Genomic DNA, 25652 nt, shown 5'->3' with positions numbered 1-25652 from the left:
GTCAGCTGGTAAAATACTCAGGTTTAACCTTTAGTCTTGACTCAGCTGAAGGGCCTCCTGGAATGAAATAAGAGTACAGGAATTTACATATTATTTGCCATTAATTAGTAACTTTGCAATACTTCTTTGTTTAAAGAAGGAAACAGCTTTTCTTACATGCCTATATGTATTCCAAGGGGAGATGGCCTTTTGCACAGGAACACATGCAGTCTATGGGGCACAATGCACAGCAATCTGAGAGTAATTTCCACACTAATCGCCCAAGATCTCAAGAGGGCAGTCATCCAGGCTAGATCACACAGGGAGTTTAACACCCACACACAAACACGCACACTGCCCTCCAAGCTTTAGTGCTACACTTTAACTGATTGATCTCAATAACAGGAGCTGCCAACAGGCTAGTCCTACTCCAAAGCAAATGGAGCAGAGCTAATTGCCAATGATTGTCTCTTATCAATGAATAAGGATAAGAATCATTTATTAGCCATCAAGTAGATGTGTCACAAGGAATGAAGGGGCCTGAAAATTCCCAGACAACTGAAATATACAAGAAGAGAAGCAGATGTACAAAGGTATAAATGTCAACAATTGGTGTACAGGAGTATTGGAAATGGGCATTATTAATGTAAGGGTGTTTAAGGATCAGGGCATCTGTAATGTACTATCATTAAAAGCCACTTTGTTAGTTGCTTGATCTTTACAGTATAGGTTCAAAATCATATATTTAGTTTGTAGAGTAAAAACATTGTTTTATCAAAGAGTGGATTAAAATGTGCCATAAATGTAGCATTTTGGAATCTGATACCTAAAAATATGAATGTGTCAACTGATCTGAGGACTCACAACATGAGAAATAAAAACAGGTGCGCATAAACTGACTGAAAGAAAACAATGGTTACTGCATTTTTCTAACTGGGAGGCAAACAATTGAAGCCTCTAACATCACAGTCTTGTACGAACAATAAACCCAGAGTCCAATTAGAGGCATTCTCACAAACACACACACATACTTCAAAAGAAACATTTGGAATTTGCTAAGCCATACTGCCAAAGGTAAATACAAAACATACTGCCCCATTATCCTGAAACTGCAACAAAAACATAAACTCAGAGTGGGAAGGAGAGTATGGTGAGAAAATGAGTTTGTTTTCCACTACATTTATTTGTTTTGGGTTTTTTTTCTGGAATCTGTTAGTGTGCAGTAAGTGTCTGAGCATGGGATTATTTATTTATTTATCCGTGTACAGGTTTGTAGGTTGCACAGAAACAGTCTCAGTAGTTAGGATAAAAAGATCTGAAGTACAAGCTGGAAAGATATGAGAGTTAGTATGAGAGAACCATGACCAACATGTAAAATTCATTAATGTTTTGGTTGTCAAGTTAGCTTGCAAGATGGGAGACAATCTTTCAGTTGAATCAGGAAGATTCAACTGATTTGATGAAACAGACACACTGTGGCTGTTTTATTCTTCTACATGCTGCCAGACAACTGATTTAAAACAATTGTCTGGCAGCATAGACAGACAATTTATGATGCCAGATTTTTGTCACTAGAACAAAATTTGCATTGATTTTGTCAAAGTAACTGCTCTGAGAAAGTCAATTATGTTGTAACTAAATGTTGTTGAGGAATACGTCATAATGAGTATTCTACATTTAAGTGGAAGAATTTAGGCCCACTCTTCTTTCCAGAATTGTTTTAATTTAGCCAAAGTGGAGAATTTTCAAGCATGGATGACCTGTTTAAAGTCAGACCACAGCATCTCGATTGGATTTCAGAACAGACTTTAATTAAGTCTCTCCAAAACTTTTAGTGTGAGAAGTTTAAAAGTGGACTGACTTTAGATTTTTGTCCTGTGGTAAATTGTTATATCACAACTGGACAACATTCTCCTTCATAAATTTAAGTTAGAGAGTAGAATTAATGGTTCCTGGAATAATATCAAGTTTGCCAGGTCATGAAGCAAAAAAGCAGCCCAAGGTCATCACACTGCAACCACCATGTTTGGTATTCTGTTTCTAAAATGCTGTACTAGCTAAATAGCTTTTCTCCACTGTAAAAAAGGCAAACTGTTTTCACAACATTGTACATATACCACACAATTAATATATTGTGGAAAAAGAAATGTATTGAATGTTGTCAAATGCTGCCATGAATTATTCTTAATATTTATAATGTTCAAATGGTGAAATCCTTAGAAAGCACAAATTAAGGAAAGAATATGCTACCTGTAATGCTTTTATGTCTACTGTTACATCTTATCTTACTAATGTTCTGGTTGATTAACCTGTCCACTTAGTAAATGAAGAATTCCACTATGGATTTTTTATTTTTTGGTAATATTCTAAAGAAAACTGTCCACTAAAAAGACTGTGTTAGCCACAATGCTTAAGCTTTAAAATGGAAAGGGAATTTTGGAGATTAATGCTCAGACACCTTTACCATCTCCAAGTCATACATAAGTTATAACTGTGGGTTAGGTCATGCTTTTCCTTACATCAGATCCAGACACACTGTATAAAAAGTGCATCCAGATTAAATAGCTCATCTGACATCTGTCCCAAATCCTGACAGGTCTTCACATTCCTCCCTTGTGAGAAAAACATCTGGGGATCTCATCTGGTTAGTGAATGGTGCTTCCTAGAAGAAAGAGAAGAAAGACAAAGAGGAATAGAGTGTGAATTAGACCCTTAGGGGTAGGAGGTAGACATGCAACCTCAGATTGTCAGTAAGTCTTTCAACAAAACACATCTAACAACATTCTCCCCTGTGTCACGTGTGAGTGGTGTTTGTGTGTCTGTGTGATACGGTCCAGCTGTGTTCTGTGTTAAATTATCAAGGAGACCTCCTCCCTCCATTACCAGTTTGGACTGCATAAATCCAGAATCTTTAGTAATAGTTCAAAAATCTGACATTTTTATATTTAATTTTACCTCCAGTGTTTATTAAAAGATGACTGTTCAGTAAAAACAAATGTAAGAATGTGAAATATGTTGGAAGAAATCTAAGCCGATGACCACCCTACTCTTGGGTGAGGTTTGGAAACAGAAACAGATAAATAAATGTTGTGTGACAGATCTCACCTATAATTACATAAACCTTTGCTAATTCAAGAAACACATCTGCTCCTTTCTGCATGCTTATTAACAAGTCTGAAGAATATGGGACCTTCAGGATGTCAAACATGCATCACTAAGTAAAATATCAAACTGGTACTGAGATACAGTAATCCTTAAGATGTGTGCGAGCTTTTGTGTTCTTTTTGGTCAACAGTAGACACCAATACTGGCCTTGACTGAGGCAGGTAAGGCTTGAAGTGTTTTAAATATTGTTTGGGCATCTTCTGTTACCTCATGGATGAGTTGTCAATGCACTCTTGGAGTTTCACTTTTGTAGATGGTGAAAAATTTAAGGGAAGCCAAAACAGATGACAAAAAAATTAAATACCCAAAGAAAACTTTATGTTGGTAAATATTTTTTCATGGCACATACGTATGTGTGGGTATATGTTGAACTTTGTAAGTATTAAATATGGGTGCATGAAGTATTTTAGCAACTCACCCAAACCTTTAACAAATCTACCTACATAATAATTTTTTAAAAGATGAAATAACTGGTACTGTAAAAAACAAGAGAGAGAGAACCCATAAACTGATACTTTGTAAAGATCTCAGTTCTCTGTAAGACAAATGCTCTAAAATGTGATCTGGAATTATTTACTTTTGAACATGGAAACAACAGGAAAGAACAGGCAATCTCATCATATAAGGTAGTGTTTAGTGTGTTTGTATTTCTATATGGGTCAGATGCAGCAGCTTATTCAAGTTTCTGTTGCATAGTTTTACTTTTGTCAGCAGCAGATTGATCATTTCTCCGTTATTCGCTTTCCTTCTTTTCCAACACTTTTGATACATATCTAAATCTAAAAGCAATCAGAGTGTGGGAGAGGAAGAAAAATGTGAGACAACTGCAGATAAGTTTGATCAGGCTGGGTTTACAACAGAGTTTTCACAGATTACCAAACATCTAAGTTCACTAAGTGAGGGACTCATCCCTAAGGTGGGCCCACATTCATAAACACAGACCAGTTGCTTGCAAAGACAGAACTGAGGTTCAGCACACTAGAGCAAACATTTGTTGACCTGACTCCAGCAAATAAATAGTGTGTGGACACACTATTTACTTGCTGGAATTCCAGAAAAATAAATTTGATTGTTCTAAATTTGTGTACACTCTTTGCTGTTTTAGCACATTTTAAGTCTTGTTAAGTACCGTGGTCATTAAATGTAAGCAGACACAGAATAAAAGAAGGATAAACAAAGGCAGAAAAATAAACCAAAATGTGAAATACATTCATATAGACATTTTATTCTTCATTGTTATGCTGCAAATGTTTAGGTTTGGGGACAGTCTGATGTGCCAATGAAACTTTTGCTTACTGAAGAATAGCCCCTCTGCTGTTTTCCCATGGTGCTTGTGTATTTCTTTCAAAGGAAATACCAGAAAGTATGTAATTCATTTAACTTAATCAAGCACCAGCTGTCCTCTGTTTCGAGCCTGCTAACCCTTCACGCAAAGTTGGAGGAGACACGCTAACACTAGAAACAAAGTTGGACTGTGATCAAGTTACTGATACAAGCTAGCATCAACTCCACTGTTACTTTTAATCCTCTTTAACGTTCCACTGATCCCCCACCATTCAGTCTGTTGATATTGGGCTTGTATTTCTGCACCCATTCATTACAACAATAGGATCCATTTACATGACCTTCCTGAAAGTCTCAGAGGAAAATACTGATGATAATGTGCACGCTCACTGAAGCGTGACTCCTATATCCCCAAAGTCTGCCTCAGGTGTGTTTTCAATTTCCATGCTTCACTTTAGGAACACTCAGTATAGATGTCGGTGGGAGCTTGGGTTGCTGGCAGCAATAAATCACTCTATTAAAGTATTTTAAAACAATTGAGAACAATCAAGAGCAGTTAATCACCCAATTTCCAATGTGTTCTTATTACTGTTGAGCCCTTGCACTGTTAAAGAAAATTATTGTGCTAATATGGTCACAATTCATTCTGAGGTGACTCTATAACTCATTCAGGTCCTCTATAAACTGTAGACTTAACTGACCAATTTGAGCAAATTGGAAACAATTTACAGCAGTTAGAAGAGTTAATAAAATTGAAGACATTTTATTCGGTAGTTTACAAGAGATCCAAGACGTAGATACATGTTGGTTGAAAGGCTGTGCATGAGCATGGATCTGGATCTGTAAATAGTTGCGTAAAACTCGAACGACATTTGTAATAAGTGCCTCACAGAAAGCCGCAGATGGAAAATGACCAGCTGAACAGGCCAGACCTGGCCATTAAAACACCTTTACGTCCATTAGGCAATAATGAGTGCTGTGTTAAGCTGCTGTCTGGTACACTCTGACTGCCACCACAGAGCCCAAACCCTTACTGCAGAGGAAATGAGGAATGATTTGTACAATGAGTCACTGTGAAGTGAAAGCAGGAATTGGACAAACTGGAATAATGTGGCAGGAGTGGTGGCAGGGTTTCCCTCAACGGTGGCACTCATTAACCTAAAGGGTGTTGGTGCTGAAACAGGAAATGACTTGTACCGGGTTCATCTCTAAGCAAGTGTGGTGGCGTATGGGAAAGATAAAGTTGCAGCCCTCGGTTCTAAATGTGGACTTTCACTCTCTGTGGTACAAATCCCTTTTTGCCCCATGTTAGCACACCTCCCTGCTGCACACTGTCACAGCCTGGTAACACTAAATTGTTTCACGCAACAATAATCTTCAGCAGCTCATTGCATGAATACAGCTATACCACTGTGTGGAAAACAGTAGCAAATATGTGTTCGGTAAGTAATCTTGAACTGTTAAATCCATGTAACTGCTAAATTGCAAGCATATAGAATTATACTGAATTTCAGGTGGGTTTTGTGGCCAAGATAATTATTTGCAAAGCGACCTTATCTATGGTTCTGTAATTCAACAACTTAATTTCCAACATGTTTTGTCTAAATCTTATGTGTTTTGCCTGAAGTACCTACATTCTGTTTAGATGATGTTTGCCAAAGCTACTTCAGTCTGAATGCTTGTTCTACAATTCATTGGATTAGGACAAATGTCACAGTTTTGCATTGTATGATGTGGGAAGTTCAAATAAAAATAATGGTCAAAACAATCATTTTGCTGTGCATCCTTTCACGTCGTCGTCTGCAAACAACAGTATTCATTGACATTGAACCATCTGACTTTGACACTTTCATATGACAGTAAAGAGGAAGGAGAGAAACAGAACAGAGTTAAGAAAAAGAAAAGGAGTGATAAAGTTTGTAATAGGAAACCCTTTATCTGCTTATCGTCTCCAGTAATGGTCATTAGCTGAGCTTGTGGTTGCTTGCAGTAAATTTTTAACCTTTCAAATCACAGGGTCAATTTCAAGATTCAGTTAGGAGGTGGTTATAAATCTGTGGGGTTTTATTTTTTTCTTCCTCAAGGGATAGCTCATTATATTGGAGCAATGCCACCAAAACCAATACCATATGGCTCTTAAAAGAAGAAACACAATTCGCAAACTAACAAGGTTATTTGAGGTCCCTAATTTTCAACAGTGACATATAAAATAGATATAAAGGTTACACGTTGTGCAATGAGACTATACAAGTAAAGACTGGTTCCTCTGTAATAGTCTACAAAACCCAGTGTTGTGGTACATACCATATCACATATGGTATGTACGGTATGTATGGTATGTGTGGTACATACCATGTTTCCACTACACAAACACATTTTTGTAGGTGTTCATGTACCTCACATGGTCAATCAATGCAAATGTTAAAACTGGTTTAGTAGCTCAAATAAATTGAACAATCATGAAGATGCCCAATTAATTCCTACCCTCCTGATCGCTGGGAATCTAGACCCTAATCCAGCTGTCACCTGGTAAAAGGCAGAATATGCCTTGAACAACTCACCAGTCCATCTGACGGTAAACACAAAGAGACACAATCACACACTTTAATACACACTCATTAATAAGGTTAGTTATTGATCTTGAAATTACTTTTACATACCTGATTTTAGACTCTAGAAGAAAAAATAGACTACCTGGGGAAAAAAAAAAATTGTATTTAGTGGAAAAACATGAAAACTCCACGAAGAAAGTGCAGCATAAATTAGAAGCAAATATATAAATTCTGACGGATAAGTCAGCATACAGTACATTTTTTAAATTTGATGACACTATTTACTTTTCGGATTTTATGTGCATTTCCCATGAATTTCCCTGCACATTTAATCTGATTAGTTTCCTGTCTCTGTGCAAACCACACAGATGCAAATCATTTTCAAGCATTTAAATAGGATTCTAGCAGTTTATAAGTTGAAGGTCTATGTGAACCAATAATTATTACTTTAAGAACACCAATCGAGCTGATAAAAAAACAAAAAAAAAAAAACACTTTAAAAAGGCAAAGTTAAGGTCTATGATTACAGAGATAGCTGGCTTCATATGTAAACTTGTCACTTCTCTCCATATCTGTCTGTCCGCCACTTTCTTTCTTGAGATATTGCCAAAAAAGCATTTATCTCAAGTGAATCCAAAGTCGGTTCATACTTGCAAACTTCAGGGACAATTTTCCACAGCTAACTCTTCATTCCAAAAGCACAAGTTGTGCAGGTGGTTACTCTAAGATAAAAAGTTGCATGAAGCGCATTAGAAACTGCCAGCTATCTGGCAGTCGGGGATTCAAGTGATCCCACTACATGAAAGAAAATAATATTGCAAGTAACAGAATCATTTTTTTTGTTGTTGTTTTCAGCAATAGTTCTTAATCTCAGGCCATATAGAGGTAACCACTGCTGGGCAAAGATCAAGAAAAAAATATATATTTAGTCAATACTAAATGTAATTTTTTTGCCAATATAAATTACACAAATTGAGCAAATACTAACTGTTCAAAGACAGAACTGATCTGCACATATAACTATCTATATAACATATAGCCACACTTAGAGTGAATGCAAGAAATAAGAGAATACGTCAACCCAGTTATAGACATATCTTCTTTCACATCTGTCCCTATGTCAAACCAGCTGCAGAATTGTCTCTAATCTCATCTTTAGTGGGTGGAAGACCCCCCATGAATCATGACTTCAATGAGTTAATGGCAACAAAAAAGGGCAAGGATCTTTATAGAAAGCTAGAGTTAAAATCCAGGAAATTCAGAGAACGCAATAGCCTGAGGCTGGTAATCAATCACAAGGTGTCCACCATGGGGTCACCTGAATACTTATGTATGAGAGTGTGTAAGAAAGTATTAATTGTTTCTAGTTTCGCTATCAAGAGTTTTTTTTTTGTTGTTTGTTTTGTTTTTCTTGATTGATCTCTGGAAATAATGGAAAGCTGCATAGCCAAGACATTTGTGTTGCCATCCTAACCACTGAATCAAGACTGTGTAACTGGTAGAACACTGACATGATTTATGACATTAATGCTAGCCAGAAATCTGGCTAGCATTTCGGCTAGCCAGCTGTTTCATCTGCTTTCATAAAAAAACAAGTGTTTATATTCAATGCAATGTAATCTAATGTATCCAAAGTTAGAACATATTATTGGCAGTTCTCTCATTGAAAGCTTAACATGCCTTGCTCTTTACTTCTTGACCCTTTTGCCCTTGTGTGAGTATTAGCTTTCAGTTGCTCCCATAGTTTTTTTAGATACACTGTGTATTTCATTCAGTCATTCAGTTATTTTGCATTGTCACTAAATTTCCTTTCAAACTCCATGCTTACTTTGACATGTGTAATATATGGTTCTATTTATGCAATTAATTCAAAGTAAAATCTACACTTCATCTACACTGTAAGTATTCAGGGTACAAAAGAGGACCACAATTAGTCAGCATTGAGGAAATATCTTATCCTAATGCCTGTAACATGTGTCGCTAGTTAGAACTGAAGTAGATTAATTCTTTCTGCAGACAGTCTACAAGATCAGATTTAGCCATCACAGCAGCAATATATCACGTTAATATGGAATGTTTTGCAGTTGATTAGCTTCCTGTCTCAATGTGCATGCAGGCACACCACAGAGATGCAGGCTTCCATACACACCAGAAATAAAGAGAAAAATAAATTTTTCTCAGGGAATGAGACTTTCAAGTTTTCAAGTGAAATCATTTGCAGCTTGATACATCACACCTGTTCAACTGACACATGAGCTGAATAAAAAAAGAAGACAGCTCATTAGATGCACAATCTCCTGCTGTTTATCACTTTCTGACTGAAGTTCACCAACTGCCTCGTGTGATTTCTGTTCTTTCTCCTGACTCTTAAAAAGGACATAGCTTGCAGCTACGGTGAATGTACCGTATCACTGCCTGAGACACACCAAGCTTTCATCTTACCCCTCCACCATGCAGCAAGTATGTTGACATTATTTGCTTATGAAGGATATTGTTTTCATAATGTTGCCATTACTGTCAGGTCAAATATAGGTTTGAGAAAACATGCTGTCGATTCAATAGTGTGGAAAAAATTAAGAGTATAACGCTTGAGCAGTGCAGAACTTGTTTCCGCTTTCCTGTTTGACATGAATGCAGGTAATATATCCACAAGAAAAGTAGATAATAATACAGCCCCTTACCCTCTCCAAATACTGATTTCAGTATTATTAAAATACTAAAAACTGCTTTGCAGTCAATGGTCTAGGAAAACTTTAAGGACTTTAAAATCTACCTTTTTTATGGAATACCTGAGATGATTTTTTTCTATAAAGTAAGAAGTGAAGAAAAACAACACGCTGGCTAAGAAATTATGTTCATGTTGAAATGTTATATTTTGCAGGTACAAAATCTTTGTGCTTTTTTGTGTGAAATTTATAGTTTCATTTTAATTTAGTTTGTTTCCAATGTGTATTGAACTTCACTGGCCTGTGAGTCAATGTGTCTTTCTAAAAAAACATAAAACAAGCAAATGTGACTTTTTTTTGGTTTGTTTTTTATTGTTTTTTTCTTTGCTTCTTTCTTTGTCTTTTTACAGAAAGTATGCTGGTAAATTTATCCCTTAGCCGATTTGTTCTTTTTGGGACAAGTAGAAGTTTTAGTTTATTTATCCGTACTTTTCTGGAATAAATTGCAACCGTCTGAAACTGGGAGTTTTGCACCAATTCATAGTCACCAGGAGCATTTTGTGCCTGCTTTGATAATTAAGTAGCAGAAGTGTCTTCCATTGTAAGGAAATGTGGTCATTTTTTGTCCATTTTCAAGCATGTTAAGATTATTGTGGTATGAAAGTATGAGTCTTTTGCATTCTTTGTTTATGTCTATTTTGTACTGCTATCGTGTTTTAAATAAAAAATGCTAAAAAAAAAACAACTTCTGTCTACCCACGTGGTCCAATCTTTTCTTTATTTGTTTGATGTCTAAAGTTTCTATTAATTTAAGTCAGCTTGTTCCACCTGGGAAATAAATATAGTAAATGGAAATTCCATTTAATATTAAAAAACATTCTGAAAGTGGATTAACAATCCCATTTAGTCCTTTTTGGAAGTCTGGAGATCATAATAATCTCACCATCTTCCCAGAGAGTCATGTTAAGTTTATATAAAGCCATTCAGAGTCAGTTTCTTCAATCAAGACATAATTGTAAAACCAAATAAATAAATAAATACATACAAAGAAATTAATACTTGGGGGCACCACTGCATTACACCAACTCAAGAATTCAATACAATATCCTTAAAATATACAATTCCAATTGTATACTGTTACAGGTATAGTATAAAGTTCCCATTTTAATTGTTAGTCTTCAGAGCTCACTATATAAACAGCTGTTGTCTTCTTTATTAACAATGTAAGCCTGGAGTGTTCTGCATATGGACACAATAACACAAATAGTTCAATAAATGCACAGCTTCCTGTGTAAAGCCACTTTCAGATTAATGGCTACCAACCACAATGATAAAAGGAAGGTTTCATGAATTGAACTTCAATGTTTAAACAATCAAATGACAATGTTGTGTGCTTCACGGCTTCCTTTCAAGGATCACTTGGAAAGAACTGAGCATCACTCCCACTCTCTTGTTACCAACATTGTTTCATGAGCTCACTTTCCCTTTGAGACCACTAAATTTTACTAATAACTTTTAAAAGGAAATGGTCTGTTGACTACCCAAAAAGGACCCAGTGTCTTGGGAGTGACTGAAAGGAATGAGAGGACAGATGGAGCCAAAAAAGAACTGAAACCTTTGATGTCTGGTCAGTGAAATAGTCTGATTATGTGTTTGATGTCTGTGAGCCACACATACCTCAAACAATATGAAATATGTATATCACATTAACATTTTTTATAAAGGCAATTTGACAAGATCTTTCATCTGCAGATGAAACATTGTAGTTTAGACAAATAGCTCAAAATCTAGTGTTTGATTAAAAACACATTATTAGTCTAAACTTTATTTTTTTATTATAGTTTTATAAATCTGAAAGATATAGTTTATTGGACGATCCTGTCATTCATGGAAGCTAACATAAATACTATAAGACTGTATCACGAAAGCCAAACAGTGTCCACAGAGGAGTTCTTTTCAAAGTACCTCTGTGACTGATATCTTGGTGGCGAGGACTAGAGGTTATACAGGATCTTAACCTAAAGATTTCAGTCCCGACTGAGTAGATATTTGGTATTATCTTGCGATCATCTAAAATCTTCTCAGGTGTTATGTTGAGCCCAACAGGTCAAGTCACTTAGGCTTTTGAAAGCCTCAAGGCCTGAAACTTCTGAGTAGCTTGGATTAAAAAGTACCTCCTATTCAAGTATTGCTGAAGTAAATACCCTAACTGTGAAGCAGCCCCTGAATGCATTTCTTTACTTGTTTACTTCTTTACCTTTCAACACAAAAACAACCTAAATGGATGTCTTAAAAAGCTTGAACTATGAGGACACTTGTAGGAGCTTTTTTTCTCCTTAAAAAGCTGTTAAAAGTATTAAAATAAATTCCTTTTTTTATCGCAATAGCATCTCAAACAAAAATGTTTAGAAACTCAGCATTTAGTTTAAGTACATTTATTCACTGGGTAAAAAACTCTGAAAGCAAGAAGAGACAAATTTTATAGAAATACCTATTTGCAATTCACAATTAGCTGCATCTCTGACAGTTTCTTAGTAATAAACCCTAACTGAAATATTATTTTATTTTCCACTTAGATTTTGGAGATCACTAGTATTTATGACCTTTTATAAATTTTTCAACACTTCCTGTTTCTCTGGTGTGAAAAACTGAAGTGATCTGACAGAAACCTGTTTCTTTTACAAACTCTTCAAAATGGAAAAAACAAGCAACAACATTTAATTAAGGCCTGTTTGTTAATCTAACTGATTTCAACTCAGGATCATTTATATAATCCCAGAATATAATAATTTAAACCTGGGGCAATAAACAAGACAAACTTATTTTGGTACATTTTGGTCAACTTCAGATACATTTTTATACGTTTGATCCTAAAAATAACTGTGCATTCAAAGTCAGCTGAATATATAAAACTTGGGGACTTATTAGTGATAAAATATCTTAGAGAAAAGCTACTTGTCTATATAGTTAGATCATCATTGCCGCAGTTCCTTTAAATAAGGCAGGTTGAGGACTTGAATTAGTGTTCCTGCTATGCACAATGAGAAGATCAAAGATCATGATTTGAGAACTCCAACTAACCTTACAGTGTGAAAACATGCTGCTGTGAGAATTGATTAAGTTTTTTAGGCCTTTTATTACACAGTTACCGACGGTGCAAGTAATCATGGAGTGTTGATTGTTTCTGCACTCCAGGAAGTTTTAAACTTGTGTTAGGTATGTTTTTCTCCCAATAAAAGGGTGAAGTAGATCCCATTTGAAAATAAAAGTAGACCCTGAATCCTGAATTTCAGAATTCCATTATACAATATGGCTGCTGTGCATCAAAAACTTACAGAAAGTTGCCAGTAAACTATTAGAACTTCTGATGAGTTGCATCTTCTTAAATCAGTAATACATAAAGTGCTGGACAATACCTATGTGCACCTTTAGTATTTAAACGTATAAAATAGAAAGAGTTACAGTAATAGTGTCTTGCATTGCTATGCTGTATCAAAAAAAGAGACACACACAAAAAAATTAAATAAGAACAAATAACTTCCTCCCAGAATGCATTCAACTCAGTGTTGACATCAATCTCAGATTCAAGCTCCAACTTTTGAAACAAATCAAATGGAGCATAGTAGCTCTCTTTTTGACACACGCACACACACGCCCACGCGCACGCCTACCTGTGAATACAAAGAGACATACAGATTCAAAACTCCCCTGATAATGCTACAATTAAGCCTAACCACATGGAGGCCATTGACTGTGAAATTGAAAACACTGACAGGGATGCCATTACCATGTCAGCAATGTAACGTAATGACAGCAGTTCAGTATGGGATCAGGTCATACTTATGTGAGCAGTCAGTCCCAAAATAAAATAATTTATTCACCCTGTTTTGGTACCGATGCGCACATATGTGTCATAGAAAAATCTGCAGTCAATTACCATAAATGTGGTAATGTTTGGAACACTTTAGATCTAGATGTCACATTAGGTAATACAATAAGAGATCCTTGAGTAAACAGGTAATTACCATTAAACCCTGAAAATAAAGCTGCTTAAATTCTAGTGTAAGCTAGAAATAGTCAGACAGCTGCTACCAAGTTAAAGCTGAAGTAACAATCACAGTTTGAGATATAATGAGAAAAGTGCTGGTACTGGCAGAGAAAAAAACAAGTATTGTCTTGCAAAAGAGCCTTAACTATACCACATGTTGTCATGTTGCAAGCATAAAACACAATAAAATTACATTTATTGAGATTGTGAACCATAAACACAAATAGAGGGGAATTTATTTTCATTTTATTATTTATATTGTTATTTATTTTTCCGTTTGACCTGAAAAGTCTGACATGGATCTGTATTCAGTCCTTTTTACTCTGATGTCCCTAAAGAATGAATTGCAATTACTTTCTACAAGGCAGCTAAATTGGCAATAGAGTCAATTTAATTTCAGCATAAATAGTTGATCTTTGAAGACCTTTAAGGCTTGTTAGAAAATATTAAGTAACATACAGGATCATTGAGAATGAAGGACACTTCTTCCTCAGAAGAAATGTTCTGAAGAAGTTTAAAGCATACTTGGCTTATGAAATAACGTCCCAAGCTGAAGAAATTTTGTGGAGCAGTACTCGATGTATGACACAAACATGGAAAAAATGTGGCACATCTGCAAACACACTAAGACAAGGGTATCCGCCCAGGCTGACAGGTCAGGCAAGAGGAACATTAATCAGAGAAGCCAACAAGAGGCCCATGAATAACTCTGGAAAAGCTTTTGAAATCCACAGCTCAGGTGTAATAATCAACTGGTTTAGTGAGTGTAATTGGGTGAAAATGGCTGTGGTGTAAAACACTATGGTATGACTTGAAAAGCACTATAAAAATGTAATCACTTTATCATTTGTGTTTTAAACTGACCTATTCACAGTACAGATCTACTTAATATACAATTGTGGCAATTCTTGTCTCTACATCTGGAAAGCTGGTGAAGTTTAACTATAATTGCACTGAAAGATGATTTTACAAATTATTGACTCCCAGGACTAAATATAAATATAAATGGACACCACAATTTCCATTTTTTATTTATTTTATTTTTAAATTTTTTGTTTTTGTTTAGTTTTGTTTTTTTTGCAAAACAAAGTTTGAAAACCACTTCAAAGTTATGGATCACTTTATCTCCACATAAGATAAAGTGATCTTATGTGAAACGGTTTAAGTCGAACACTTTATTTATAGAGTTCACTCAATGTAAAGTAACAACCTACTTAATTTTGTTTATACAAGTGCTGCCTTTTATTAACACACAATAAATTCAACTTTGTCGAATTGTGACAAACATTGCCCCCTTTTCTCCAAATAAATAACAAACACTCACATTCACACACATCTACTCGCTAATTGCCATACACAAGCAACTTGATAATATCTGACCAAGCTCTTTCATCTACAATGTTTTGCTTCTGTATCCTTTACCAACTCCAGGCTATTTGTGTTACCTGTCCCTGTAGCCTCAAGGCTCTAAAAACAGACCAGCAACAAATTTTAATCCTCTTTCCTCTGGCTCCATGTTCCAAAGATAAGTCAGAAGGACGTATGCCTCTCAGGGGTTCAAGCCATGCCCTCTGTTTTGGTCTTTAAAGAATACCTAAGAGAACCACAATTTTTCTCTCTGTAGTTTAACCCTCCTTCCCCTCGTTTGTCACTGTGCCTCCCCGATGACAGCAGGCTCACTGCTCTGCTTTTTGCTTCAACCGTGATAGACTACACATAAAGTTTACATTTCACCACCACTTACTTGATGTCATGATAATGCCTGACTCGAGTCCGGACAGTCTTTATAAATTCACTTAGGTGTCAAAATTGCAATCTCTTTAGTATTTTACCATGTAGGATCAAACTGAAGGGAGGAACTGGGAGAGTCAGGGCTGTCTGCAGGGATTCATGAGAACCCACAGGGCCCAGTGTTGATATACTGATCTGTCATCTCTCTCTGTCTTGTTATGTTCTGTCTGCCCAATAGGGGTTGTGACATCCCCCCTGCCTAATGCGCATTTAATGTCTCGTCAACCCTGTCAACACACAGTTAGGATGAAATTTGCTCTGCCTTTTTGCTGGACGTGCTGTTTTGCTTTGAGAATAGTGAAGCCGTGGGTGTGTGCTCTGTCTGTCTGTCTCTTTGTACCCCACATCCATCCTGTTTCTTCATTCTATCACCCCTATTCTCCTTTGGTTTATGTTTTTTCTCCCTAGTTCTTTGTCATAGCTTGTCCTATCGCTTCTAAGGGTGTCTATCTTGTGACACGAGAGCACCGCAGAGAAAGAGTGTGTATGTTTGTGTTCATGAGAAGGGGTGTGTGTGTGTGTGTGTGTGTGTTTCACCCAGCGTCATCTTATTACATCGTAATCAGAATACTAGCACCCAACAGCGGGGAGCAAATCACATTAAGATAATTGGGAAACACTTCATGCTGGACAGCTGGGGCTTGTGTAGAATTGATTAAATAAATTTGATGTCACAGAAAAATACAGCTATTCTAGGCCTGCATCTGTGTGAGTGGGCGAGTCTCTTCCTGTGTACATGGGCATACAGACACATCAAGATTTTTTAAAAAATTCTAGGCCTCTAACTTTAAAAAAATAAATAAAGAGAAATCAAAGCACAACAAAGGGAAAATTTCATGCACTCCCTTTGGGAGAATCTAAAACTGGTAAACAAGCAGAGAACATTTTTTCGATAAAACCTTCAATACTTAACACGGCCACCAGATGACACTATTAACTCTTTGTTATTTTTTTACTCTTTCTGATAAACTTTGTGCTTGAAAAAATTCGACATAGAATTAAAGTGTCATTTTACCACAGTTCGATCAGCATCTAAATTAAATTAACTTCAAAACTAAAAATAATAATTCATTTAAGATGAATTATTGTAAAAAATTATTCAATAACTAAGATAGATCTGTTTAGTCATCAAATTGTTTTTAGGGCAATAAAACAAAAATAAGTAAATGTAGAACTTGTTTCTAAACAGCAGAAAGTTCTCTGTGAGTCACCCTATTTCTATTTAACAGAGGACTTATGGGCTTAAACCAAAATTATGCAAATGAGCAGCAAGTAATCAAAGTTCAAACTGAATTGTTCAAGAGTTTACTGAACTGGAATAAAAAGACGCAGAAGAAATTACTTGAGTTTGTCATCACTGTGGCAAATTAGGCAAGCATGGCCTAAATGGATCACAAAGCATGTGCACTTTACATGGTTGTGTGTTGGAAGGGTGCTTGAGTGTGTGTATATTTCTTGTGTATATTTATCTGCATTCATGTGAGCGTGCAATAATTTATCCCTACACACACACACACACACGGTATATGTTTCTGCCTCTGCGCAGAAATGAGAGACTTAGATACACAACATTGCTTCCATCTTTTTAATGGCGTACATTCTACTCCTCCCTGTGTTGTCATGGTGATGTGTCCCTTCCCAACCTTTTTTTAGATAGGTATGTGGGGTTTGTTTCTGCTTCAATATATGACACACATGCAGCAGAGCAACCACTGAAGATATAACATATTACAAACTGAAAGACAATGTGGACAGGCTGGGGAAGGATGGACCATAATACCAAATATACTTAGTTTATCGTTATAAGGACATGTTACATTTACACTCACCGGCTGCTTTATTACATACAACTCATATTTTTTTTTTTTTACATAAATATTGAATAAACCAATCATAAGGAAGGAAACTGCTGATCTACTGAGATTTTCACACCTAACCAACTCTCGGTTTAATCAAGAATCAAGTGTGTGGCAGTTGGGTGGACCATGTTATCTTGTTAATGTCAGAGATCATTAAAACATTTAGTTCAAAATGACAGAAATGCTCAAACAACCACCTGTTACAAACAAGGTATTTTTCACACAATCTCTGAATGTACGACATCATAAGCAATAAAGTAGATTGGCTATAGCTACAGAGTTCCACACTGGCTGCCAACCCTATTAACTAAGAACAGGACCCCAAGGCTACAAATTCACCTAAATTCACAAGTTATGGAAAAAAAATAGCGAGTCTTGATTTTAGCTGCAACATTCAGTCAATCAAAAGATGGATCCATTCTGTCTTGTAACAACAGTTCCAGGTTTTGGTAGTAATGGAGATTTTCTCAGGCTTTGGGGTCCTTAGTTCAAGGTGAACCTTAGTGTCCACCCACTTATGGCAACAGAATACCCGTCTCTGGATTACTATGTCCAGAAAAAGAATGTACCATGTGACAATGTGCCATGCGCACCGTCTCAGACGGTTATTTTAAAGACACAATAATGGACCTTACCAAGCTCCGCCCACAACCGACCCACGTGACCGCAAGTCTCACAAGCAAAGCCTCGCGGCGCTTTGTTTCTATGTAAACATGACTGATTAGTGCATCATTTCTACCGGATTTTCACAATATATCAGCTACTACAATGGACAGAGGAACTAATAAGTTTATGTCATCATCTGGGAGGAGGTTACTGGTTTCTCAGTCACAAGCTGGTTGCAAACCTGAGGCCAGCAGGTGTCAGTCAGTTATGGTAGATCTGAAATTTGGTTTGATGGCCTCAATATGAGGAGCTACAGACTGATAGGAGGAACCAAAGAACTCTGTAAAGGTAAAGGCAAATCTTCTGAAGTTGGGATATAATTAATTTAATTTCTCATAATTACCTCGGTAGACGCCATTTGTTTGTTAAAATTTTATGAAATATATTTGTTCTATTTGATGTTTGTTGTGAATGATGTAAACTCACAAACGAACGAGGTAATTAGTCCAACGTTTAGAAACTACTGCGGCTGTAATGCGCCACAGCAAAGGCAAAATAACCCGAACAGGTGATCAACTCAAAACTACTCTACCTTTTTACTCTCTCTCTGTAGTTTAAGCACAACTGTTACCGTGGCAACCGCCTGCGCCCCGCAAGACGAGCAAAGATTACGTTATAAACATAACATTCAGTCCGTTACGGTATCAAGTTTCCAGGCTTGATATTTATTTCTCGATTATTAATCAGCGCTTACCTGAACACAGAGATGGTTGATTGCCTAGCTGTACTTGGTGCTAGAGTGGCTAACACGAGTAAGAGTTTAGTCCAAAGCCTTTTCTGCTAAAATAAAATCTTTAGTGTATGTCAGATACAGTACACATTGCATATCGATCTGTTTAGCTAACGTAAGACTGTGTAGCAGACAGGCTTCAAGGTGTATTAGTTGTATCAGTTCTGCCTTTATGCTGTACTTAGCTAACGGGAAGCGTCTGTTTGTGAGACGGCCGCGCACGTGACCACGTAGAATGGGCATCAGCCAATGAAAAGCGGCCCCTCTGGTAAGGTCCATAAGTTTTTTGCACATCAGTGGACCCTACAGTCACCTGGTCTCAGTCCATTAGAGTAGCTTTGAGATGGGGTGGATGGGGAGATTTAAGGATGTATAGCTGACAAATCTGTTGTACAATGCTGTGAAGTCAAAACAAACTAATTAGGAATGTCTCCAATATCGTCTTTAGCTTGTGTCATAATAAATGAGAAAGTTCTGCTGACAAAAGAGGTCCAACCTACATAAGAAGGTACCTAAGAAAGTGACTAGGGACTATATTCTTATGCTGATGCCAAATTTAAAGGCATCATTACATTTAACCTAACACTTATTTTTAAGTAAATTTGAGATATTTTTTTTAATGTAAACTGTCCTACATCATACATCCAAATGTTCCACCACCTAAATTGCAACCTAACTGAATAAAATGCAGGGGTTGATATGTGCTGAATCGATTAGGAGGAGATGTGAGGACTTGGCCGCTGAGAGGGCTTTAAACACCCAACTGATCTTATTTAGATTTAGTCAAGGAGAAGAGACGGGCAAAAGCAGAATTGTGGATAGACAGGCTTGGCTGTCTTATCTGGAGCCTGTGGTCACATCCGCTTTTCACACCTTCTGTTCTATCTTGTGCTCACACAGACAGATAAACACACATGCAGACAGATGAACACACACACACGCATAAAATTTAGGACATTGGAACTAATATGAATAGTCACAAAATGATTAATTACCATGTGTATTGAAAGTAGTTTCACTGAATTAATACATGTGCTGGTTGTTTAGGGTCCTTTGCACAACACTGATGCAGACAATAGCAAATTTATTTTGCATGTGCAAAATTTAACACACCTGTAACAACTCTATTATCTCCATCTGTAGCCTGTTTCCAATTCCCTGTTGTGTCTTGTTGCTGAATAAAGGCTTTGTTCCATACAAATACACACAGCCACATTGAGCAAAAAACCCCTTTGCACTTTGTCTGAATGAGTAGTTTCCAATTACATTTCAACAGGAAGCAAATTAGAGAGAGGAGTCTGCTGCTGATGAGAAGTGTGTGTCTGTATGCCAGGTGCAGTTGAGAGCTTGTTTTGCATATCAGAGAAGTGTGATTATGAGTAGAGCCATGCATACTTTGCATTAGTGGACATAATGACCAAATGAGGGATGACTAAATGAGAGGTTAGCACACAGACAAACAGACACACACACAAACAGCACATACAAACACAATTAAAGTAAATGAACTCACAAAAAATTCTGTTACTGTACACATGGAGTGCAGGGTCATCAGAAACGGAGAAGAGCGTGTAAGTGGAAGCGACGGCGATGGATGTGCATCTCCATAAAACCTGTTCTACCTTTGGAACCCCGTTTGCATATTGAGAGTTGCTGACTGAAGTCTTGCCACATCGTTAGCAAATGAAAAGTAGTTTAGCATGAGAATGAGTTTAGGGGTCACAGGACGAGAGATTGCAGAGAGACAAAACTGATTCCACTCAGTCTGTAATTGGCAGAGAAGAAGAAAGAGGATAAGGAATGATAAGGCAAAAGAGAAATACTTATTTAATTTGTTTAGAAAGGACTGCATTTTACAGAGCTTGTAGTATCTTGATCTGCCTTTTTTTGAACAACACCTGTCTGCATAATAAATGCATTGTTTCTGGACCTAGGCATCTGATATTGAAATTAGACCTGGCTTTGGTTAGCTTTCAGGTTCAGAAAGATATTTGCATCACAAGGGGTTCCACGTTCTCATCTGACACATTTTCTCACCACAGTTGCATCTTTGTAGTGTTATTTAGTTATATTTAATAATTATTTTGCTTGTCTTATGGGTAATTTCAGATTAGAGTAGAGTAAACTGAAAGATAAATGTTTTGGTTTTCTTTGAAGTTCCTCTAATTATTTCTGGATTATTATTAGAAAATGTATTGCCATATTCAGTTGTTTATTGCTGTTAGAGTTTTGTTCATTCATTTGCAGATAGTTTATTCTTGTTCTTTGTTCATTTGGCTGTAATTCTCCTGCATAACTTTTAGTCTTTTCCCACTTGGTTTGTACTTTCTTTGGGTGTAGTCCAACTTTGTTTGTGTTAATTATTAATCTTTTCTTAATCTCCCTCCTTGCTCTGGTCCACAGCTGTTCCTAATGCCCTGATTACCTCACCTGGATTCAATGTCATGCTCTGCTCTTCTGTCAAGAGTAGAGATACGACAAGATCACTGGTTTTCATTGTTCTTTACTGGTTCATCTGCTAAATACAGCTCATTGTGGTCCAGATTTTTTTCTACTTTTTTAGTTTTATTATATTCAGGTATTATCTCTGGATTGTGGACCTTCTACTTTCTTTTAGTAAGTTGCATTTTGTTTTATTAAACTTTTTTTTTTTTTTTGCTCTGCTTCTGATGCCCTTTGTCTGCCTGGATCATCCACAACCAACCACTGATAACTGAGTAAGTACCACTTTACTGCTCATTTTTAATACACAGAATATTTGTTGAGGTTGGCTTATCTGTTTAAGCACAGAGTGCTTTTGTCAATAGACAAATAGCAGTTAATATCACAAGTTTTACACATTAAAGTCATAGCTTCCGATGTATCATTAATGTAACTTTCAGAAATTGAGTTTCTGAAAGAAAAACATTAAATTGTTTTATTATAGAATCTGTGTAACACGAACAGATTATAACCTCACTTTAAAATCTTGGTGTACCGCAATTTAAAGTGCAAACTTTCAGTGTTGTCATGGTTGACTTGCTGCCAAGAAATCAATTTACAAGGAACAAGAAGGAAGTGTAAAAGTGATTACTTTGGGAGCAACAGTGGTAGGAGTTTATCCTGTAATTGGTGGGTTGCAGGTTCGATCCCTCACTCTGTTTGTGTCTTTCGTTTTGTCCAGACACTTTACCCGGCCTGCCTGCTGGTGATGGTCAGACAGTCCAGTGGTACCAGTGCATGGCAGCCTCACCTCTTTCAGAATGTCTCAGAGTAGCGGTGGCTACAATGCAATAGCTTGCCACCATCTTGTCACCTCTGTCACTCATCAATCTGTTTGTTTCTTATCCTAATAAAAATACTAATAAAAGAACTTTTGAATATGTTGTAAGCTAAATTGACCAATTCATGAATATGCAGCAAGCATTATTGCAAAATCTAAAGAAGACATATAATATGAAAGCATACTCAAGTGCTGTCATTTAATCCTTATTGTGTTCTAATAGCTTCATGTGCTTAACATTTCCTGTCCATATAGTTTCCACCACACATCTGTTTCTTTTGGTAGTTAAATGTTCTAGCAAATTATGAAGATAAATACTAAATTAATTAAGTCCTTAATTTAAATCAGAATTACAATATATTTTAATAAATATTCCTAAAGTCTCAAATTTACACATTGTTTCCATTTACTGTAGTTCTAACAGTAGTTTGGGCAAAATCCCAATATCAGAAATACAGTGTCATCACATTACCCCATTCTTATACAGTTGACACTGACCACATGACACACTACTGTAAATCATCAGCTGTCAAAGGGTTTACAAATTATTCTATAATGCAAATTAATCTATGAAGAGACAAATGGGAGGTACCTGAACTTTTCACACACAAAAGTTCAGCAAATAATTTTCCAATATAATAATGAATTTTACGGGCGTGCCGTGGTGGCGTAGCGGTTAGCGCCACCCGTATTTGGAGGCCTTGAGTCCTCGACGCGGCCGTTGCGGGTTCGACTCCCGGACCCGACGACATTTGCCGCATGTCTTCCCCGTTTCCTGTCAGCCTACTGTGATATAAGGGACACTAGAGCCCACAAAAAGACCCTGTGGAGGGGTAAAAAAAAAAAAATAAATAATGAATTTTATTTCCCCACTGGAACAATTATTTATTACAAGAAGTAAGGCATCCTACATGTTTTTTTTTTACTTGAGAAACAAACATTGTACAGTAAAATGTGTTTATCTTTCTCATTTCTGTATTAATTGGCTCTTTGTATACAAGAAAAAAAAAGGAATTTCTCTTTACTGGACCTGATGCATATGACCAATCTACACTGACTGTAAATATTTATTATATCAAGACATTTAACCAAAAATGTTAAAATAAGATCTATCAGATGCCATCAGATGTCTTTGGGTCAAATCAAAGAGGGAATGGAAAACAATCTCCTTCCTAGTTCAGGTTGGAGGACTTGTTGGACAGAACAGTCGCAAGAGCAATCAGTAATCAAGATCAACACCAGTCCAAACCAATTTACACAGCCTTAGTAGACCTGACATGCTCTGCTGCTCACCCCTCACTCTTTCTCCCTGCATTGCTTTTTTTTGTCTTTTTTCTGTCCTTCTTTCTCTCTCTGCCTTTTTTTTATATGTAATCTCTCTTGGCCTGGTTTTTCCATGAAGCGCAAAGTCATTAAGTGAGAGGCGACTTTGCAGTGATGGTTCAGCCTGAGAGAACACCGTCTCTCACCAAGGCTGCACACGGATTAGCTTATTACAGGTCAAACACCTTCCCTTGCAGCAAAAGCAGAGAACAAATCTAAAGGGCAGTCAGGTAAAGTTCTCAATAAGACAAACAATAATTCTACAAGTGTAAATTCAAGATGAAGTTAACCAGGTGAAAACACAAAAGCTTTATGAAACTTACCAGGAATGGTTTATTAATTGCATATGAGACCAACAAGCTATAACAGCTGACACCTGAAGTTCAGTGTTGTGTGCCTGTCTCGGTGTGTAGAGAGTGGCTCATTAAACCCACTGGCGACATGGTGGCCTGGCCAATACTCTGAATTCTCTTTTACTTTCAATTCACAAATTTCTAATATCCCCAGTCAACTCCTCAGCTCTTGATTGGTTGATACAAGTGAAATTTTAAAAGTATTTTGCAAAATCATGTTCTACTATTCTGCTCCAAAGGGTAGTTTTAATACTGGAATAGAGCAACAGGGAAAAACACCACATCGCTTTGCTTTTTCTGTTTGTGTGGTAGAGTGTCTTAGGAGATTTCCAATACAGCGAAAAAGAAAGTCCCTGTGCAGTACACAATTGGAGGTGTCCATAGCCTCTAAAGACAACATCCACTACAGATTAAAATTGTTACCCACCTTTCTCCTCTTACCCATCCAGTTAACCAGCTGGTGGTGAGTATATGTACACTTCTGATCTCTATTATAAACACACAGACACTGCCATTAGGCTAGGCAGAACACAATGTAAAAGCAAAAATATTCCAACTCTCCAAGACTGCAAGTTAAACTAAATGCTCCAAGTTAAACTAAATGCAAACAAGTGTCCCACATATTCATCCAGCAATTATTCCTACATGCAGTGAAATAAAGTTCAAACAAACTTTTAAAGATATGTTACTTGCCTGGACAGGCTAATCTTTGACAGAGAAAATCTGTCTCGTCTCACATCTTCTGGAGTTATCATCAAGAATGATGTGAATATTTATGAGCTGAGAAGAATGAGACACAGTCACATCTAAAATATGAATTTCCTAATCAGAGCTAATAAATATTTGACTTGTGCAGGCTATTGTGCAGATTAATAGATATTCTGGAATAAATTCTTAATGTGAAACAGCCTATACAGGACAGTGCCCCTTTTGGGTTTGAGACATTTTTGTCACTTAGTCCTGACAATGTCATTTCGGAGTTTCCCTATTTTCTGTACAGTCTTTCCAATACGGGGAGAAAAAACTGGATGTCACTTTCTACCCTATAAAATCCACAATTTTAATTACATTTTACCACAAGTATGTTTGAGATTTTTACTGTGGAGTTTTTTTTTTTAAATTTAGATTTATTCATACAAATTTCTTCCTCCTGTGATCATGTCTATCCCTTATTTTTCTTCTGCTCTCTTTTATGATGTCCTAGTTCTCTACTTTTGACAATTCCTTGTTCCTTCAACTTTGTCAAGAATTTAACATCTTACTGCCCTCTGCTCACAAGAAAAAAAAGGAAACAAGAGACCATCGATTTTTCACCTGTGTGTATTGGATTTAGATGTTAAAGCCTTTAAGCCTTTCTAACAGCCATTCATAAAATAGTAGTGGATGAAATGAACCTTTCAAGACATTAAAGGTTTCATTTTGCTCTTAACTTAAGCATTTTGAATTGTTTTCATTTTCAGGGCTCAACATGGAGAGACAAAAACCTTGTGAGTGTCTCAGATTTTACTTCGTCATTGTTCCCAAATAGTCAGTAGCTTCTCAACATCTGGGTTATGTATTTATCATTACAATATGCTATCATGTGCCCCTTTATTAGGTTTATTTATGAAGCAATTCATGGACACTCAATCATATTAGAAAAAACACTCTTTTAAGCAGTTTAAAAAAAACACACACAGAAAACATACATCCATCTCCAAATGTCTGAATGTCATACATTCAGGTGCACTGATCAGAAACACTCATTGTTAATATGTTTTCTAAGGTAGACAATAGGATGTAGGCATAACATGTCAGGATTTTTTCCAGCCTATTCCAGTAATTGGGACAAATTAGGGACACAAAACCGGATTAAGAACTGATTACAGCAGGTTTAGACCTTTAAACTGCGGTGCTGAACTTACCAGAGCATAACTTCAGCACCACCAGCTGCTGGAAATGTTGAGTTATGAGAAAAGCTAAGAGGGACTTGCC

At 36.6% G+C, this 25652-nt stretch overlaps 1 long non-coding RNA gene across 1 annotated transcript in view; it reads right to left on the bottom strand.

Annotated features, from left to right (window-relative positions):
- The window catches only part of LOC116730091 (uncharacterized), a 43676-nt gene continuing 18024 nt past the window's right edge, over positions 1-25652 (bottom strand). The window contains exons 3-5 of the long non-coding RNA XR_004341259.1: positions 7089-7122; positions 157-2641; positions 1-57 (exon numbers count right to left, since the gene is read on the bottom strand). This is a non-coding gene — a long non-coding RNA (uncharacterized LOC116730091). The remainder of the gene's footprint in view (positions 58-156; positions 2642-7088; positions 7123-25652) is intronic.

The sequence above is a fragment of the Xiphophorus hellerii genome, chromosome 2, assembly GCF_003331165.1.
Source record: "Xiphophorus hellerii strain 12219 chromosome 2, Xiphophorus_hellerii-4.1, whole genome shotgun sequence".
Lineage (NCBI taxonomy): Eukaryota > Metazoa > Chordata > Actinopteri > Cyprinodontiformes > Poeciliidae > Xiphophorus > Xiphophorus hellerii.
This window is presented reverse-complemented; position numbering and strand designations above follow the sequence as displayed.